The sequence below is a fragment of the Miscanthus floridulus genome, chromosome 11 (assembly GCF_019320115.1).
Source record: "Miscanthus floridulus cultivar M001 chromosome 11, ASM1932011v1, whole genome shotgun sequence".
NCBI lineage: Eukaryota > Viridiplantae > Streptophyta > Magnoliopsida > Poales > Poaceae > Miscanthus > Miscanthus floridulus.
The window spans coordinates 72,366,108-72,372,757 of NC_089590.1; positions in this window are offsets into that span (position 1 = coordinate 72,366,108).

Consider the following 6,650-nt stretch of genomic DNA (forward strand, 5'->3'; position numbering starts at 1 on the left):
AATTATCACTAATTAAGCTACTCTACTCAACTAGCTACAGTTATCACTACAAAAGTATATGAAATGTAAATACAAAGAGTGATAGAGTGATTATACCTAGTCGGGCAATAGATCAACAATGAATACCAATGAATACCATGGAAGACAATGTGACACAATGATTTTTCTTCCGTGGTTCACTTGCTTGCTGGCAAGCTAGTCTCTGTTGTGGCGATTCACCCACTTGGAGGTTCACGCGCTAATAGGCATCACACGCCTAACCCGCAACCGGATGCCGCACAACCAACACATCAAGATGGGGATCCACAAGCCATGAGCAATCCACTAAAGATGCCTTTCATGATCTCCCATGGGGGAGGCTCAAGAACCCCTCACAATCACCACGATCGGAGCCAGAGATAAGCACCACCCTCCGCTCAACTATCCTCGCTGCACCAAGCCATCTAGGTGGCGTGGGTAGTTTGCACATCGACCGGAACGAGTCTAATCAACAAGATGACACCATGTGTCCCTAGCTTCAAACGCTACGTGTTGATCTCCAACAGTCAAGTCAACCATGCGGTCAACTGCTTTGGACCGCACCCTGACCCCCTGGGTCCGGTCACTCTTTAACGCGTGGGTCCGGTCACTTCTAGTAATGTTCCAGAGAGGAAAAAAGATGACCGGACCCAGTACGACAAAGCCGACCGGACCCATGACCCCCTGGTTCTAGTTCTACACAGAGAGCTCCCGAGAGGGCAAAACATGACCGAACTCAGTCCGATACTGCCTTCCGGACCCAGAGCTAGGGTCCGGTCCTCCTCGATGCGCCACGTCGCCTTCGTGCTTCACCACTGCCACAACCAGACCCACGCGCCTTGGTTCGATTGCGCCCAACACCTGGGTCCGACACATCCCAGCGCCTGCGCTGCCGAGCCAGAGTCTAGACCGGACTCTAACCTCAGGGTCCGGTCCTGACAGAGTCAGGGTCCGATCCCTGTTTTCACCTCCTTTTCAACTCCAACTTCACCACACTTGTTCCAAAGTGCTAACCACCAAGTGTATCACCATTGTGCATTTGTGTTAGCATTTTCTCAAAGCATTTTCAAGGGTGTTAGCACTCACTAGAATCTAAATGCACATGCAATGAGTTAGAACATCTAGTGGCATTTTGATAACCGTATTTCATGATGAGTTTCACCCCTCTTAATAGTACGACTATCTATCCTAAATCCACTCACACCCACTTGTTGTCTTGAGTGGCAAAACAAAAATGCTCCTATCAAGTATACCTTTGCCTTGAGCCATTTTGTTTTTCTCTTTCTTCTTTTCCAAATAGAGAGCACTTGATCTTCATTTAGTCCATCACAAACACCATGACCATCATCTAGCTCCTCCACTTGGATTGGACCATCCTATTTAGTTACACACTTAGATACAAGGATTAGTCCAATGAGTTTCATCAATTATCCAAAACCAAACTAGAGCTTTCACCCATTCCCGACGATCCTTGAGTTGTGGCTTCTAAAAAAGTTGCTATGAGATATGGGCTATGCAAAAGCTATTGTGGTTTGTGGGCCAGCCACTTGGTTAAGCAACTGTGGCTTCTTAAAAATTGTTGTCAGCCAACCTCACATGTCAACCACCCAATGCATGTTTCTTTGTTTTTTCCCTGCGTGTTTTTTCATCGGGTTGCCGATCCGCATGGTGGTGAAGTAGGAGGTGGCGAGGGGCGACAGAGCTTGCGCTCGCTCATGGCCCTGATGGAGCTCACTCATGCATGCCTGTTTGCGGCGGCGAAGCTCATGCTAGCCGCTCATGGCGACGGCGATGGAGCTCACTCGCGCTCGCCTATGGCCCCTTGTCCGACACTAGCCTAGAAGAGCAAGGGAGCATCAACGCCGGTGAAAGGTCCTAAATGGCTAGAGGGGGGGTGAATAGCCTATAAAAATCTCTATAAAATATTAGAGCAACCGGTTAGATAACTAAATGGTGATAAAAGTGTTTTGCTCTAGCTCTAATCAAATAGCAAGCCACCTATCCAAAATGCTTTTTTTTAAACGCATGAGGGCTGAGTTTCATTGTATTAGAGAGAAAAAAGGAGGGTCCCCATACAACACCTTCCTCTCATACGGGGACTAGATATTAGAGTTAGGGAACCAAACTAAAAAAGGCCTTAAAGAAAATAGAAAACACAAGACTTGACCACGCCTAAGGAATTAGGCGACCCTTCCAAGGTCTAGACCTTGCAGTTTCTTAGTGCCTGCTAAACACCAAAACTATGTTCATCCTTAAGAAAACTCAAGATTGAGTCAACTGAATGAGATGCACCCTAAAAAACACAAGCATTTCTATGTTTCCAGATCATCCAAGCCCCCAAAATGATAAGAGAATTAACCCCTCTCTATCCTCTTTCTTCACTCTTTTAATAGTCATGCGCCACCATTCAGTGAAGCTAGATTCATGCTGACGTGGAACCGACCCAGAAAGGTTTAGTGGAGCAAACAGGTTGAACCAAACTTGTGAAAGGTCCTAATGGCTAGAGGGGGTAAATAGCCTATTAAAAATTTCTACTACAACACTCAGCAAACCGGTTAGACAAATATGAGGCGAAGTGAGTGTTGCGCTAGCCTACTAAAAATGCAAGCCACCTACCACAATTCTAGTTTCTATAGTCTCTATCCACACAATGGCTATGTCATTACACTAAGTTAGTGTGCTCTCAAAGGCTAACTAAAGAGCCACACTAACCAAACTAACAAGCTCTCACGACTAGCTACACTAAAAAGCTTGACAACTAGTTTGCGGTAATGTAAAGAGAGAGAGCAAGATGGTTATACCGCCAAGTCGAGGAATGAACCAATCAATCATAAGAATAAATATCAATGAAGACCAATCACCTCGGAATCAAATGATGAACAATGATTTTTTACCAAGGTTCACTTGCTTGCCGACAAGCTATTCCTCGTTGTGGCGATTCACTCACTTGGAGGTTCACGCGCTAATTGGCATCACACGCCAAACCCTCAATAGGGTGTCGCACAGCTAACATAAGATGAGGATCACACAAGCCATGAGCAATCCACTAGAGTACCTTTTGGCTCTCTGCCGGGGAAAGGTCAAGAACCCCTCACAATTACCACGAACAGAGCCGGAGACAATCACCAACCTCCACTCGATGATCCTCGCTGCTCCAAGCCATCTAGGTGGCGGAAACCACCAAGAGTAACACGCCAAACCCGCAGTGAAAGACAAACACCAAGTGCCTCTAGATGCAAACACTCAAGCAATGCACTTAGATTCACTCTCAATCTCACAAAGATGATGAATCAATGATGGAGATGAGTGGGAGGGCTTTGGCTAAGCTCATAAGGTTGGTATGTCAATGCAAATGGCCAAGAGTGTGAGCTAGAGCCAGCCAAACGATATTTATAGACACCCCCAAACAATAGAGCTGTTGGCTCAATTATTGGGCTGACTGCGGGATAATCAGACACGTAGGTCATGTGCACCGGACGCGTCCGGTCGCTGCCTGACCGCCACATGTCCCTTTCAAATTGTTTAGCCATTGGTGCCCAATGGCTATCTCTATGCACAGTAATACTACGTGATCGGATGTGCTGTTAGAAAATGACCAGACCCAGGAGACACAACGTCAGGTCAAGTCCAGAGAGCTCCTAGAACTGCTCTGGGCTGACCGGACGCGTCCGATCACACCGGACCAGACGCTTCCAGTGTCCAGTGAATTATTGTGCTGAAAACCTGAGACTTGCTGGTTCATACCGGATGCGTCCGGTATGGCGACCGAATGCGGCCGGTCGCTCTCTGCAATCCTGCTTCGGGCTATATCACTTTGACCTGACGTTGAACAGTAACTCATCAGCGTCCGGTCACTCCACTAAGCCAAAGTCCAGCCAATACGAAATAGCTCCTTTTGACCCCTAAACTTCAGCACCCTTGATCAAATGTGCTAACCACCAAGTGTAACACTTCGTGCATGTGTGTTAGCATATTTTCACAAATATTTTCAAGGGTATTAGCACTCCACTAGATCCTAAATGCATACGCAATGAGTTAGAGCATCTAGTGGCACTTTGATAACCGCATTTCGATACGAGTTTCACTCCTCTTAATAGTATGGCTATCAATCCTAAATATGATCACACTCATAAAGTGTCTCGATCATCAAAACAAAAAAGCTCCTATCAAGTTTCACCTTTGCCTTGAGATTTTTGTTTTTCTCTTTTTTCTTCTCCAAGTCCAAGCATTTGATCATCACCATCATCATGATCTTCACTGTTGCTTCACCACTTGGAATAATGCTACCTATCTCATGATCACTTAGATGAACTAGGTTAGCACTTAGGGTTTCATCAATTCACCAAAACCAAACTAGAGCTTTCAATCTCCTCCTTTTTAGTAATTGATGACAACCCCTTACACAAAGATATGAATTAAAATTTAATTGAATCCATGTTGCTTGCCCAAGCATATTTATCATGTGTAAAAGGATATGGACAAGTTTCATGAACCCCAAATGGTAGCAATTGCTCCCCCTACATATGTGCTAAGAGTTTGGATAGTAGCTTGCATATATGTTTAGATAGGAAATTTAGGAGTCAATATCTACCAAATGATACTAAGGTATAAGAGATGGACCTTTGAAGCATGATACCAATCGGAGTGCACCAATATACCATCCTTAGCATCATGAGTAACTAGATATACACAAAAAAACTAGAATACCCTATGAGATCAACATTAGAAGCAAGGGTCTAGTTTTCATAATATGAGCATGAGTCTACTTACTTAACCTATGCATGCTAGTTTTTCATTTCATCATTCAAACCTACAACTAGCATACACCACACAAGCATGGATATTAAAATTTAAAACTTGTGCCATGCAAGCAAATATATGAAATGCACATTCAAATGCACCATACAAGTTCATGAGCTTGCTCCCCCTACTTGTGTGCTCAAAATTTTAATTGATCCCTTACTTTGTCATATCTCTCTCCCTATGTCAATTTCTCAATTTCTCCCCCTTTGTTATCTTTTCACTATCTTTGTACACTATTTCTCTCCCTTTGTCATCAATGACCACAAAGGTTCAAAATGTAGATAGGTTGAGATTATCAATGTCAATCAATGGGGTGAGAACCATTTTCCCAAATTTGGTTCAATCTAGAACATTTGCCAAAGATATTTAACTCAGTTTGATCCAAGGACAAGTTTCTTCACACCTCCAAATAAGGGTTATCTTGTACCATATTGAGTTAAACACTTATAGCTTATTTTCTAGATCAAACACTAGGTTTACAAGCCCACAAACATGTCATATGCTACCACTAGACCAAATTAAGCATAGAAGCAATAGTGGTACCATACAAACATCAAAATCATTTGATTTTCATGAATGAGCTATTAAATGTGAAAAATGACTAAATGCACTAAGCATGTCCTTAGCAAGGATGTATGCCATACCAATCAACTTTTACCTTGGATTGCTCGAAGGAGAGGCATGTCATATAAGTGGGGGGTGCATCAACACATATTTGAGAAATCCAATATGTTCAACTCATTCCTTAGCTTGCAAAACCTTTTCTCATCCAATGGCTTGGTGAATATATCGACAAGTTGATCTTTGGTGCCTACACTCTTAATGCAAATGTCCCCTTTTTGTTAGTGATCTCTTATGAAATGGTGGCGGACATCAATGTGCTTTGTTCTTGCATGTTGAACCGGATTGTTGGTTAACTTGATTGCACTCTCATTGTCACATAGCAATGGCACTTTCTTGAACTTGATTCCAAAGTCACTCAAGGTGGCCTTCATCCAAAGTATTTGTACACAACAACTATCGGTGGATATGTATTCGGCTTCGGCGGTTAATAATGCAACACTATTTTGCTTCTTTGATGACCATAAAACAAGTGATCTTCCCAACAATTGACATATGCTCAAGGTGCTCTTCCTTTCAACCTTGCATCCCACATAATCTGAGTTGGAGTAACCAACTAGTTCAAACTTTGCTCCTTTGGGATACCACAAACCAACATTTTGTGTATGCTTCAAGTACCTCAATATTTTCTTTGTAGCCGTCAAATGACTTTCTCTTGGTGAGGCTTGAAATCTTGCACACATGCATACACTAAACAAGACATCCGGCCTTGATGCGGTCACATAGAGTATGCTTCCAATCATAGACCGATACAATTTTGGATCCACCATATTGCCACTTGCATCGCTATCCAAGTTGTCATTTGTCTCCATTGGTGTGCTAATGACTTTGCTATCACTCATGCTAAACTTCTTGAGCATGTCTTTGATGTATTTGCCTTGACTCACAAATGTATTATTCTTCAATTGCTTGATTTGAAAACCAAGGAAGTAACTTAACTCTCCAATCATGGACATTTCAAACTCATTAGCCATCATCTTTTCAAACTCTTCACAAAAGTCTTGATTGGTTGATCCAAATATGATGTCATCAACATAGATTTGCAACACAAATAAGTCTTTGCCAGTCTTCTTGGTGAAAAGAGTGGTGTCAACCTTGCCCATCATGAACCCTTTAGAGAGGAGAAAGTCCCTCAATCTCTCATACCATGCTCTAGGTGCTTGCTTCAAGCCATACAATGCCTTCTTTAACTTGTACACATGGTCGGA